Source organism: Pinus tabuliformis, chromosome 8 (assembly GCF_031772625.1).
Source record: "Pinus tabuliformis cultivar Carrire ecotype Pingquan chromosome 8, CPIR1, whole genome shotgun sequence".
NCBI lineage: Eukaryota > Viridiplantae > Streptophyta > Pinopsida > Pinales > Pinaceae > Pinus > Pinus tabuliformis.
Window position 1 is genome coordinate 1,782,264,838 of NC_142294.1, and position 15,530 is coordinate 1,782,280,367.

Below are 15,530 nucleotides of genomic sequence, written 5' to 3' on the forward strand. Positions count from 1 at the left end.
CCCTTGTGATGAGACCAACTCTTTGACATGCTTGTGATGGTGAAGGTGGTGAGCTGATGCCAAGCTTGGTTGTCCATGATGGTGTGCATGCACCCCATGGTGACAACTTGCTGAAGCAAACTCTTGCCTTCATTGCATCGGTGCATTGGTATGGCTCCTTCATCCAACTCATCTGCTAACATGTGCATGTTCTTCTTGAGTGTGGCTAAAATAGAAACACACTAATGCATAGTGTCTGTGCTGATCTTCAAGTGTGTGTTGGTGGTCATATGCATCAGCTTGTCGAAGTGCATGTTCAGCTCTAGTTGGACTTGCTTCTTGTCTTCGCCTTGGTGAGTGTGCTGAATTGGTTGGATCACATGCGTGCACACAATTATATGCATGTTGTTGAATCCCTTACATGCGATCAACAACACTACTGACCATGTCTGCTTCGTGCCAGCTACTAGGATGGATGTTTAACATGTATGGGTGCAGTATCATCTGTAAGTGCATGTTGCACCCACCACTATTCCTATTCATGTTGCAGCTCATTCGTCTATCTGTGCAACTTCATGTTCTTCCCTGAGTTGTTGCTTCAACACATGCAACTCCTTCTTTGTTCCATTCTCTGTCTTCACATGATCTTCATGATGCGTCATTACCTCATACCTGAGTCTCCAAAGTTTCTTTCATCATCAGTGAATTTGCTTGAGATCACAACTTTTTTCCACCTCTGTGTTGTCAACAAGCTTCCTCTTTCATTCTTTGCATTTGTTGCATTCGTTTCATTCGTTGCATTCATTGCATTCGTTGCATTCGTTGAATTTGGTATGCTACCTTTAATTGTCTTTGATGATGCTACTACTAGGATGTTGCTGCTATCATATCTTGATGTCCTTATCTACAAACAACTTGATGTCTTTGTGAGTAAGCAAGCTCGTAGACATTTGATCGACTGCACCTCCAGGTGTGCTATGGATGGTGTCTTCGACTCTACTATCTTCGAAACCATTATACCTACACTTCTAAGAGGGAGGTGAACACCTGTAATACATGGAGATATGGCAACAGTCATGGAAAGAAATCTGTCAGTCAAAAACAAAAATGAACTTGAGAATTGACTTACAACATACCTGTGTCGCTAATCATAAATGTTGCGCAATTTTGGCCGAGAGGTCGGGAGACTGACTACCAAGACAGTGCAAGGCATAGTCTGGGCTACTGGGAGACTTATTGACTACTGGAACTATGCAATGCACAGTCTAGTCTGGCTATTGATTGCTGGAATTGCGCAATGCACAATCTCAACTGGCAATGGCTGCAGGCTCAATGACTGCATTGCGTAATTTTCTATGCCAACAATCACTATCCCTAAAAAATGCACAAAATAGTCCTGGAGGACAGTCACTAGATAGAAATGCACATTTCCTAAGAGGAAGACAAAGCCTTCCCTCTCAGTATTGCGTAATGTTGTCTTGGTGAGGTAGTGTCTGGGCCAAGGCTGCCTAGACTCACCAACAAGAAACTGAAAGAAAATGTGGAAGTGAATGCATGGTGAAACTAAGTGAAAGTAGAAGTGATAGATCGTGCATGTAAACATTAAATGAAAGATTTAGTAAACAGATCAACATGCATGTGGGTGAAGCGAGTCACCGAATCGGCGACCGTTCGTGAAAAACAGTTTCATGCATGCGAGAGTAGTGAGATAGCAACGAAAACTGAAACGGTGCTAGTACAAGCTAGTATGTATCAAAACAACAACAAGCGTTCACTGAAATCAAGCAGATAGTGTTCATATGAAGCGAAATGCAAAAAGTGCCAAAAATGCAACAAAAGTCATGGAAAGCGAGCCTACCCCAAAATAGTTGAGTTGAATGTGCCAACAGCTCCTAAATGTGATGTGGGATGTCAAAGCTGCAAGGTTGATGTGAGGAATGAGCTCTGCAGCGTCCGGTTGATGAGTTTTGATAACATCGAGGTTGTGATGCACATGCAACAAATCTAGGGAAAGCGATACTTGGTGGGAGGTTCCTGAAATGATCCTTGCATGTAACCTCTGACTACTAAACATAGATCCTTGAAACAAGGGATGCCTTTGCATGCTGCCTTGGGAGAAGCAGCCCATGCGTGCAAGTTTTTTTTACTCGGTACTGGAGGGAACTGATCAACTTAGCTGCACATGCAAGAGACTACTCGACTGATGGGAGAAAATGCGCATTTCTATCTCGGAGCTGGGTTGGCTGCCCAGGAGATTTGCACAATTTCTGGGCAGAGTAGCTAACTGCTGCCCATATTTGTGCAAATTTTGAGTTGAACAGCCCTGCTAGGGAAAATTACGCAATTTTCATTGTGAGTGTTGACTACGAGAATTGCACAATTCTGGAGCCCAACAGGCTGCCATTCAAGATTCGCAATTTCTCGAGCGAAGGTTGGTTTCCCTCCATAATTGCTCAATTTCTTGGGGGATCTTCTCAACCTACATCTGGACCAAGTCTAGGTGATTGGACTGTGAGGGGAATTCATCATGTTGTGATCGACAAGATGGCTTTGTGCAAGAAAAAGATTGGAGCTTGTGTAGTTGACGAAGCAAGACATGTTGCTATGGAGTTTGGAAGGGAGGCTCCAAAATGAAGCTAAGGAAAAATTTTGGAGGGTGGTTCTAGCCACTACAACACTTGGCGACACACTGATAGAACTACAGCTCTCTGAATGGACCTTTTTTATGAAAATCAAGTCTAACGCCCCGGGAGGTATTGTTTATTTTTCAGCTCCTCTTGGTTTCCACACTAGCCCAATTGTAAGATGTAGCATCTGCCAAGATCTTGGTCGATTGACACACATTCCAAGCCAAGGAAACACAGTCTTTTAGATTGGGGTTGAGGGGTATATGGGTGCACAAGTAGGATAGTCGTCAGAGTCTTAGTTTCATCTCTGGTGTTGCTCCACTGCCAACAGGCCTAGACAGTACCCTGACGGAGCCACATAGGAACACAAGCATGGCTCCACTTCCAATGAGCCTGGTTAGTACCCAAGTGGAGTTACTTGCATCACCTCTCTGTGCAGGAAGCCTTTCTCTTATTTCACCTTATTCATTTTCATTTTTTCAAACCTTTTTCACTCTTTCATTTTTTCATTTTTTCATTTTCCATCTTCGTAATTGTGCATAACACTTATTCATTCCAGAGGTGGAAGAAGGATCCAAAATTATTGAGAGCGGAAGAGGATGTTCCTTCAGAGAAGTAGTTTATTATACCTCTAGTGTTCTTTCTAAGGTTTCCCCCTCACCTTACTCTACTTGACTGAGATGACAAGGATTAACCCAAAAACAACCGACTAGAGTAGATGATACTAGTTAGCACGCAAGCGTTGTGTTTTTACCAAGGTTCACTTCGAACAATACATATTTTCCTTCAACATATCATGGACTAAAAGTAACAAGTTCTTCATACAAAGGTAGGATGATAAATAACCAAGTAGTGATAGCAACACAAGGACTCTTGTACTTTACCCAGCTTGCTTCAAGGGTCATAGATGGTTTCATGTGAAACTAACCTCGAACGAAACAAGTGAACTAACAAAAAACAAAGTAAAGCAAGAGCAGAAGAAAAAGGGAAAGCAAAGAAAGTATGAAAACAAGAAAGAAAACAAACAAGCAAACAAGGCAAGTAAGAAAACAAGCATGCAAGCAAACAATTCAAAAGCAAACACAACTCCTACTCCTAAGCTAATAGTATATTGGTCATCTCACGTGAAGTGATACTTCCAATGCAGCCATCGATGCACTGTTTGACCCATGTTGGTGAAGGCATGGTTCACGAACAAGAAAACTGTGCAAACCAACAAATAAGAAAGATGTAACAGTGAAGACAAACACACTCCGGGCTTACAAGTGACCAAAGAACAAAGATGAGTGAAAGTGCATGACATGCATCTTGTGGAGTTGCCATCATGTTGTTCTACACTGCATTCAGATGTTGAGTGTATGCATTCTCTTGACTATGACATGCAAGAAAATGTGAGAAAGGTAGACCACTTATGTTGTGCATGTGTGCTTGTTGTGTAAGATTCCTCCAACGCATGTGCGATGGAATCATGTAGTTCGAGTGGAGGAAGTGAAATCAAGGTGTTTGGTTGATCTTCAGTGCAAAGCAGAGAGTGATGAGTAGCTTTGAGTGTTTCACAATTTCTTGACCAGAAATGAAACCAACCTCAGGACAGTGAGGGCCTGACATAACCATCAGCTTGAGTTGAAGTGCCTCAACAGTCTGGGGGGTTTTGACCTCATTCTCAGATAGATCATCGTAGACCAGTGTCTTGGATAGATTAACAATGGTTGAATCAACATTGTGATCAGATGAGGAAGTGAATAGATCGCGACAACCAAGATCAAAAAATTCAAGATGTTTGTTGGCATCCTCATGATTTGATGAATCGAGCAGAGGGGTAGATGAGAAGAAAATATGTTCACCCTCTGTGCTTTGAAGAAAGATAAATCACAGATTGAATGAATTTTTTGAGGAAGATGTGTCCATTTCAAACTGTAATGACAGATTGACATCTGAGGTGTCCGGTGAATGATCGGAAGTAGAAACATCCAGAAATGGGCTTTCACAAGGGAAATCAACAGTGGAAAAATCACAAGGGATATCAGGATGAATCGGATGAGGCATGGCCAAAAGGGAGACATCCTTTACCGCAAGCTCTTCTTTAGATTCCCACACACACTCATCATGAATGATGGCATAGGTTGGTTGCATAACACCAACTCCGTCGACAACTTAATCCTCGTTCACAATAGGTGAGGAGTCTGGAATGGGAGAACACAAGACAATACAATTTGGAGGATCAATAGAACATGAGGATGGAGGGTGAGGGAAAGATTCAACGTGACAACCAACAAGCTTACAAGCCAAATATGCGCAAATCTCAAGAGCAGGTGGGGTGTGAGAGTGTGACAGTTCAACAGAGGCATGTGCATGATCTCCCACATCACTTCGCAGTGGTGGAGTTGTTTGATGAGCTGAAGGCGGATAGTCACTTATGACGGCGGCTATGCCTGCCTGTGATTGCATAGCTCCATCACTGAAGTGTGTTGAGGGGGATTCAAATATGTGAATAAGATACTCAAATCTTCCATAAAGAAATTCCCAATCAATTTCATATTCAGGGAATCAATATGCAAGATTACAAAAGCGTGTGTAAAACTGATCAACGTATTCATCAGTTGCTTTTTCTAATTTCAAAATTTGTTGATCAAGTGTTGTCCGGTTAAATTGATTGAAAGCACAATCTATCTCTACGACCAGATGAGCAAGAGAATGAATATATTTTTCAGTGTGGCACACCAGTACATTGGGTGCGCTCGAAGTGTGTAGATGAACATCGTGCAAGTCATGTATTCTTCAAACAATCCATGTCTTTCACATGAGCCTATAAAATTGACCACATGCCTAACCAAGGCTATGTAACCTCCACCATCAAATATTTAATGAGGCAATTTATCCCAGAGATTTTCCGAGATAATGAATTCATTTCCATAGGACATGCACTCTGGAAGAGAAAATCAGAAGTTAGTCATGATAGATGTGTAGATGTTCAAAACAGATGTGAGGACTCAGCTTGTCATCTGGCCCTCCTTCTGGCACGAAAATGTTGACAGTGCTAGACTTTCTGACATTTAAGGGGATATCCCTAGTAAGAAGTCCCAATTAGACCTCAGACCATTTGGTGTAGGAGTCCTAGCAGCGGGTCGTATAGCAATGCCTTGACTATGATCTCACACAGAGGCAAGTAAGATAACTTTGTTAGTATTAAGGGTGTGACCACTACAGTGAGTCAAGGAAGGTGCATGAGAGGTTCTAACACATGTGGGTTGAGATGAGTGCGCCCGTTGGCAACATGTAACAATACATGGATGCGAAGGGAACACACGAGTGAAGATACATCACAAGCTCGAAAGCCAAGACAACTGGGAATCAAAAGTGATGGTTAAACCAATCAACAAATTTTAGAAATATTCATACATTCTCATACAGAACAGTCCATAAATGTATGCGTAAGAAAAAAATTAAATATGTCATTTAGAGTAAACAAGACAACTGGAATACAATACAACATATGCATGAAACATGTTGGCTCTTATTATATAAAGAAGTATAATTTCTAGTCATACAATACATCCATGTACACCCGATAACCCCAACAATGGAACATTACAACCACATCCGCTTGGTCCTCCAAAGAGATGTACTAGCTCTGTGCAGTGGAGAAGCCAAGGCGAGTTACAATACTATCCAAGCTCTCTCCAAGATACTCTTATCTGAAGCTTGGCTTACCAAAAGCCTTTACAATGAGTTATGAGGTTCTATTTATAGCCAAGGGTGGGGTGACCCTTGACATTCCCCTTTGTGATAGTTCAGCTACCCTCATAACTCTTCCTCTACTCAATGACTGTTACATCCAACTATTCACAGTTGAGCTTCCACTTAACATGACGTTACATTACATTGCACATGTGCTCATGTGAGATGAAATGGATTGAGCAAGCCATGCAAGACATCACTGATACTCATTCCAATGTGATGAGACCAACTCTTTGACATGCTTGTGATGGTGAAGGTGTTTAGCTGATGCCAAGCTTGGTTACCCATGATGGTGTGCATGCACCCCATGGTGACATCATCCTGAAGAAAACTCTTGCCTTCGTTGCATCTGGTGCATTGGTATGGCTCCTTCATCCAACTCATCTGCTAACATGTGCATGGTCTTCTTGGGTGTGGCTGAATCAACAACACACTGATGCATAATGTCCATGCTGATCTTCAAGTGTGTGTTGGTGGTCATGCGCATCAGCTTGCCAACGTACATGTTTAGCTCTAGTTGGACTTGCTTATTGTCTTCACCTTGGTGAGTGTGTTTGTTGTGGAGGTAAATCCTCTCTGTGGACAGAGACGATCCCTACTAGCCCAGACCGAGTCTAGCAACAATCACACAATGCTATCACGCAAGTTCCTAATTGCAAATAAAAAGTGGATGGTGAGAACCTACTTGGATTCCAACGCTAATGTTCGTAGAAGAGACGTCGCTCTCGTTCCTTTGCCTCGGCCGGTCACGATCCCCACGATCTCCGTGATTGGACACCTTCACATGCAAAGAACAACACGAATACAAGCATAAAATCTAGTAGATGCAATTATATATCAGTCAGAAAAGATATAACTCAACATCAAACATAAGACAATGAGAGTGGAACCATAATGATAGTCATCTATTATTAATAAATAACAAAGAATAATACAACCATTGTTCTGACGTCAAATCCTCCTTTGGCTGGGCAGTCAGCTACACAAGTCTTGCAAAGCTTGTTGGGATAGGAACAAGCCTCTCTCTCTTTGGGTGACAAGAATCTCCTTACTTAGATTTGGCCTTATGGGTGCAAAGAAGGCTCTTGCAGCTTCAAACTCTCTATCACTATGCTGGAACTAGAACTACTACTGTAACTATAACTACTAGCTTGCTCAAGGCATAGAGACAAGCTTTTATAGATAGAGAAGAAAGAGATAGGATCAACCACATTATTCATGGGATTGGCTTTATCACTTGGAAACTTCCATGAAAGGTGGCAAACCACTTTCCCTTCTATGGAGATTCGAAGCCAAACCATCCTAGCTCAACATAGATTCAGTTGGTGAATGGGTTGAAGAGAACCTTCGGAAGCTTGTTGGTTAAAAACTTTACTCAATTCGGTTGGCGCGAGTGCGACTCTGGGACAGAGCGCCAATGGCGCGCCCTTTTTAGAGGATTTCCCTCATTGGCGCGGGTAGTGAACTGTGGACCCGCGCTAATGCAAAAAGAGCTATTTTCATGGGTATTTTGCAGGAGATGTCTTCAGGGCATATGAAGCTCATACTTAGAGGAATATGATGCAAGTGGTTTCAGGTCATGTCACTTCTCACAGGTCCCGGAATGAGTCCTCCAGTGTGCGGGTGAGGGGTAATAGGGACGGTGACAAACGGTGACAAATTGTTGTGTAACAGATGCCCCCTAAAGCATGAGGCCCGAGAGAGAGAGGGGTGAAATGCTTTACAAGAACATGTGTGACTGAAAACACGGCCGCCAGAGAACCTGCGAAAAGAAGTACAACTGATATCTCAAGTACATGATATATGTGGTATGGGCGTAGCCATCCATAACAGATTACATAATAATCTAGATCCAAGGCATGGACACAGCCATCCAAAAAGGATCGATAAATAGACTCAGGCATGGTCGCATCCATCCAGTGAATGAGTCATGTAATGATCATAATAATTCACAAATCGCAACCTGGATTCCAACAGACAAAATCTAGGGTCTTGCGCTCCATCTCGACCCGAACAGAGTACAAGTCCAGGCATGCGAATACATGAGTTGAAGTCGAACATGCATGAACATCGTCTGATTACCAGTCAATGAGGAAAACTGTTAACAGACGCGAGAGGTACCACCAATAATGACAATGGCCCTCAAGGTACTATAGGTACAATCTACGACGTGCGAATCAATGAGCTGGCGTCGAACACCCATAGAATCATTCGATCGAAGGCCAATGATGAAAACCTCTCGTCGAACACGAAGAACCTGCCATTGAGGCATGCAGGCTCTAAAGCATTGAAGGGAGTCTCTAGATCAACTTCCTGGATAATGAGCTGAAGTCGACAGGAAGTGACCTTGATCGAAGGTGGGCCATAGTGTTTCCCACATCATCGACACGAGACAAAGGAGGAATGTTGTGGTGAATCAAAAAGATGTGAGGTATCAGAGGAGGTTGCACTGCTACAGAGGTCAACTTCTCTTGAACATATCGGCGGCACGACAGTGGACTTGGCAGTATTTGACATCAAAATGAGCAGAGGTCATGGTGACAAGGCAATGAGCAGATGAGAGGTCAAATAAGATAACCCAAACCCACGGAGGCAAGTGTAAAAACAGGATGAGATGTCCCCACCCAGACACGAATGCAGACTAGTGCCATGTTCAAGAGAGACATACTGCCGACACGACAATAATTATGGGTCCATTTTCCCCACCATTTCTGGCAAGTACCCCAGTTATTTTTAACAAGCTTGACGGGGATAGCATATGCTTGTGAGCGTCATTGCGACGGAACCCGATGTCATTAAGTTTTAATGAGTCTGACAAAGGAAGAACTCGGCATCTTTTCCTGTTTAGAGAGTCTGAAAAGACAGCAGAAAAGAAAACTCCAGGGGGGTCCTTTTTCGTAAAGTTGTGTCTCCCAAGCCCGAAAAAGTATAAAACAATGCTCGAAAGAACCGCTCGACCATTACGATCGAGGAGTACTTTTCATTTATAGTGACATCGATCTGAAAAAGTAAAAAAGCGATCAACATCACGTCGTTTCGTAACCATTAACGAACCTAAAACGACAAGGGTCCGACGATCTTTTCGTTTTTACACGGTCGGAAAAGGGTTTAAAGACGACCGCCTCTTATTTACGTTTAACGAATCAAGAGAAGTAACTCGGCGATCTTTTCATTTTTGGCGAGTCAGAAAAGAGTTGAAAGATGACTCCACAGTGACTTTTTCGTGTATTTACCGAGTCCGAAAAAGTATAAAATACAACTCGTTTCACCATCGAAGTTGCAAAAAAGACCTGTTATAGCACCAAAAGCAAGCGTAAAATCCATTTTCGACCAAAAATATATTAAAATATTCAAAAAAACAACTTTTTAAACCTAATTACAAGTCAAAAAGTTTATAAATATGGTGAAAATGTAAAAAATAGAATTACTTTTTACTTTTTACCTCTTGCATAGTAGTAGTGGTCCATTTGGGGAGCGAACTTCGAGCAGCGATTACCGCCAATCCGTGCAACCATTTGAGATTCCGCCAGTTCCAGGTAAGAGGCGCTTCCCTTAGCTCCATTTTCATACTCTTTTTATGCATTTTGTTCCCTAATTGAGCCTCCGCAAGGGGGATTTTAAAATTTAGGGTTGCGCCCCATTGGCATGGGTATCCGGCACGGGTCCGCGCCAATGGGGTGATTTGCCCAAAGGTGCCGCGCCATTGGCGCGACTGTTTTAGAAACAGTCGCGCCAACCGCGCGACCTAACTTTTTACTTGAATTTTCCCATCATTTTTGAAATTTGTCTGGTTTGTAAGCCTACCAGGGTTTCAATAATGATCTATTCATCCTTGTGGGTGTAGGAAACAAGCAAAAATGGTGGTGGAATGGAAAGAACAGGAGCATGATGCCGTAGATGCCTTGGCCATAGCGGATGAGGGATGTATGAATGCTTTGAGAGACTGTGGTCTCAAGAAGTCCTTCCTCACCTCTTATCTGCGATCTCAACCGGAGCTATTACCGTTCATAGTGGATGCTTGGGATGTTGATGACCAAGTATTTCGCTTACGGGATCAAACCTTAAAGCTAGATGTATATGATGTGTACTTCATTACTGCGCTGTCACGGAGAGGGGCGAGCCCTATTTTGACCGGAAGCAGGCCTTCTGGAGAGAAAATAGGTGAAGTGAAGGCCCGAGTGTGTCCAAAGGCACAATTTGGGAAAAACAGTGCCAAGGTGGATATCGCCACCATCCATGACTTGGTTCTTAAGGTGATATTGTTCACTATCACGCGTGCAGCTGGGGTACAGGCGCCCCACGAGGCAAGGAAGAATCATCTGTTACTAGCGACAGAATGTCTCAGCCCCACCATTTTCGATTGGGCTACAGTGGTGACTACAAATATCAAAAGGCAGCTTACAAAGTGTAAGCGCGGGGGAGTGAAAAAGTTCGGGTATGGCTCGATTGTGGTGTCATTATTCTTGGAACGATTACCCCTCTTCCAGTACCAGGGAGCTGTAGTGGCGGACCTATTGCCACGAGAGCCTAGGATGGCTCGCTGGGCAGCATTGATGCCCAGAGGAGGAGGGGGCCAGCAGATGTCTTGGCGGCCCGAGTTCTTCATATGGCTTCGCCGCCAGCTGATCATGGTAGAGGATTGGCCATACGCAGGAACCAACTTCATGGGGGACCCAGACCTCCCACTGCCAGAGGGAGAGGAGTGGGAAGAGGAGCTAGGTATGATCTTCTCTTTTTTTTTTTATGTTTTATGTATTTTCATTTTTTTTTGTCAATACATGCATGTTCTGATGACAGTTGTATGTATATGCAGATGTGGGCCCAGAGCGACCAGCCGGCTTGTCTCCTATAGCACGGAGGGGCCAACCTGCAGCTGATCCTCAGGCAAGGGGTGCCGTGGGGGAAGAGCTGGTGCAGAATCTCGAGGGACTCACCCAAGGGATTCCGGGTTATGCTCGATTGGCAGACGTGCCTTTTGCATACCAGAGGCACACAGTGGGGGTGCTGACCCACATCCATCGTCTGTTGAGACGCTTGGTGCGCGCGGTGACGTGCTATCATGAGCACCACCAAGAATAGACTTCTAGGCTTCTTTCATGCATATTTCTTGAGGGACATGTTGTCCAAAGATGTATCAGGATGAACATGTATTTATTTTTTGGACTATGTAATGCACGCGGTGCAAAACTTTGCGACACACACATATATATGTACATATGCCTATGGTTTATTATTGTGCTTTTATGTGCTTGCTTGTATAATGTTTTGATTATAAATTACGCAAATGTCTATCTAATACATGATTAGCCAATGCATCAGATAATGTGTTTAATCATCTTGGAATATGCTGATATGTGATAAAGTCAAAATTACTTTCTAGCAATTTAACACGTAAGTACAACCTTAAAATGTGATGGTCTCTGACGGAATATCGCCCATTGAGCTGATGGACGACAAGTTGAGAGTCTAGGTTAACAAGCAATGTACGAATACCAAGATTAATTGCCTCAGCTAATAATTCAATAACAACGCTATATTCAGCAACATTGCTTGTAGTACAGCCTAAACACGCACCTTGAAGATCTATCAACTCACCGTGAGGATCGTAGATCACCCACGCTACAGAGGACAAATTACGAGTGCTGCGGCAGGCACCATCAGTGAAACCAATGCAAGGTGCACCCGACATCTGCACAAGAAGCAAAAAGACACAATAAGGTGCAATCACGCTTTCACACCAAACTGAAAACATGAAAACTCACACACACACACACACACGCATGTACAAATCGAAGCGCATGAATCATGCATGGTACTTTTTCAAGTACAGCCCATTGCGGGGCTTATCAAGAGGATTACCTTTGTAGTCAACTAGCTCGTACACCCCTTTTTGCAACACTCTCTTTACAATGTAAGGGCCTAGCCACATGGGCTCGAGTTTGCCTGCCCCCAGCTTGTCATTTGCTTGGTCGTATAGCAGGACTAGATCTCCCTCAACAAAGGAACGAGGCTGAATGGTATGGTCAAAATGAGTTTTGACTCTCTTCTTTTGAGCTTTGATGGCTAAAGAGGCTAAGCGACGGGTCTCGTCTAATCGTTCTAGATAAAGAAGCCGTTCCTCTACCGGAGTAGTGCTGGGAAGCAACTCGACGGCTATTTTCAATGAAGGAATTTCACATTCTATAGGAAGGGTAGCCTCCAGTCCGTAAACTAGTTGGAATGGAGTGAAACCGGTGGCATCCTTCACAGAGGTTCGGTAGGTCCACAAGGCGGGAAACAACATCAGGTGCCAATTAGACTTATGCATGTCAACAATATGTTGAAGCATCATAACCAAAATCTTGTTAACGGCTTCAACCTGGCCGTTAGACTGAGGATAGTACGGGGTTGAACTATCGTGCCGTAAGCCTAGTTGGGTTGTCAGCTCGGTCATCATGTGATTACGGAAATGCTTTCCGTGATCTATGATGATGGCCTGTGGAACTCCGAACCGTGTAATAACATGATTGAACAAAAACTGCGCCGTTGTATGACCGTCTTCATTTAATGTGGGCATCGCCTCGTCCCATTTCGTAAAGTAATCGGCGGCAACGATAATAAACCCATGCCCCCCGGCTGAGCGAGGCTTACAGGTGGTATAATCAATGCCCCATTTTGCAAAAGGGCCTACGGTGACTACAGGGTGCAGTGGGGCCGGAGGCGCACGCATCTTCCGCTGGTATATCTGGCATGCATGACATGAGCGAACAGCAAGAATGCAATCCTTAAAAATGGATGGCCAGAAATAACCCGCGTGAAGGATTTTTTGAGCTGTGGCATATCCGAACATGTGGCCACCACAGGCGCCAGAGTGGCAGTCATTCAGGACTCTCTCAGCTTCCTCAAGGGTAAGACATCGGCGGAGAACGGAGTCAATTCCGAGACAGTACAGGGTGTCCCCTATGATACGATAGGGTTGAGATTGATGGCGGATCCGCCACCGAGCATCTTTCGATATAGCGGGGCAGAAAGAGGACTTTTGTAAATAAATGATAATATCCCCGTACCAGGGATCGAGGGTGCTGATTAGAAAAAGAGTTTCGTCCGGGATATGATCTTCTGAAAGAGAGGGTGCAGAAGGAGACGACAACGAACAGAGTAACTCAGCAAAGACCAGGGACTTCTTAGACTTGGCAGCAGTAAATTCCAAGTCAAACTCTTGGAGGATTACGATCCATTTTGAGTATTTGCCCCCCAGCAATTGACGTGACAAAATGTACATCATAGGGTTGCAGTCAGAAATCACGGTCGTGGTGCGCAACAGGATATAATGCCGGAAACGTTGGACGGCACAAACAGCGGCCAATGCCAACTTCTCGACGTAAGCGTAGCGAGTTTCCGTATCCAGGAGGTTGCGGCTGAGATAATATATGACATGTTCATTGCCATCATCATCGTCTTGCACGAGAACCATGCCGATAGTGGTATCGGCGGCGGCTAGATACAAAGTATAATCATGGTGGTAGTTCGGAGGTCGCAATAATGGAGCAGAGACAAGGAGACCCTTGAGTCGCTCGAAAGACTCCTGAGCGATAGCATCCCAATGGAAGGGTGTATCTCGCTTCAATAACCATGTAAAACCCTTAGCCACCTCGGCATAGTTCGGAATGAATCGTCTTAAGAAATTTGCTTTACCCTGCAAACTCTGCAACTGCTGCAAAGAAGCAGGGGGAGGAAGGTTCAAAATAGCTTCGACTTTGAGGGGGTCCAGACGGATGCCCTCTCGGGAGACGATAAACCCAAGTAGTCGGCTTGATTCGATGCAGAAGACACATTTATGAGGATTGAGCCTAATATGGTAGTGTCGACAGCGGAGAAAAATTTCGCGAAGATGGGAAGGATGGGCCTGGCGCTTGACTGAATGAGCTGGAAGATCATCCAGGTATGACTGTACAATGTGACGAATGTCATGAAAGGCATAGGACATTGCACTTTGGAAGGTAGCGCCGACATTCTTTAAACCGAAAGGGAGCTTCTTATAGGCAAAAGTGCCCCAAGGACAGATAAAAGTTGTCTTATGTTGATCAGCGGGCGCAATATTGATCTGGTTATATCCAAAAAAACCGTCCATAAACAAGTAGATTTCGCTTCCTGCACACTCATCAATAAGCTGATCGATGAAAGGTGTGGGGAAGTTATCCTTAGGACAGGCGCGATTAATGTCACGATAATCAACACAGACTCGAATAGTACCTTGCTTTTTGTTCACAGGGACTATATTAGAAACCCAATCCGTGAGTGGAATGGGGTAAATGAAACCAGCCTTGAGAATCTTTTCGACTTCTGCTTTAATGGCTGCAGCCTTTCGGGGGTGCACGGGACGTAGGCATTGACGAACAAGCTTAGCACCTAGATACGTAGGTATCTCGTGCACCACTATATTAGGGTCGATGCCGGGAATCTCTTCGTAGGACCAAGCGAAGACATCACGAAATTCGCGAAATAGATCGGTGTAAAGTTGAACTTCCTCTGGAGTGCAAGTGACTCCAATATGAATATGCTCGACAATCCCTGGTTTCACAAAGATGTCGATGGGTTGGTTTTGCGTAATGTTTCCCATATTGCCCTCAGAAGACACTTGGTAAATCTGAATAGGTGTTTGAAGGGGCTGGAATGGGATACACGAAGCAAACCGTTCAAGACATGCGATCATTTCCTGATGGGCAGGGAGAAACGAGGAACGGTGGTGATGATCTGACCAAGGGGGTTCCTCAAGAGACATGGTCTCTATGATGGCTTCATCGGAAGGAAATATTTCCTTTAATGGATCCGAAGTAGCATCATCTCCAAGCCAAGGGAAATGAACATATGAGTCGGGAACACCGCTCGGAAGAGCAGGTTCGGGAGGGGGAGCCGATGCAGCAACGATTTCGACGTAGTTGAGCTCGACAGGACTCAACGGCATCATATCGCCCCAGGATTCTATCTGATTAGCGGGAGGAAGGACCCACGGATCAGAACGCACGGAAATCATGTTAATAGGGGCGAGATTCAGAGGTGGAAGTGGAAAGACACCCATTAGGGCGGGATCCTTAAAGAGTCCGGCTCCCACACTCTCGAATGATTTGGAGGTATGCTCCATGAAAGGCACATTGCCTTTGGAAGAGGAGGCGAAGAAGGAGAGCTGGTCCACCGTGACAATCTTCC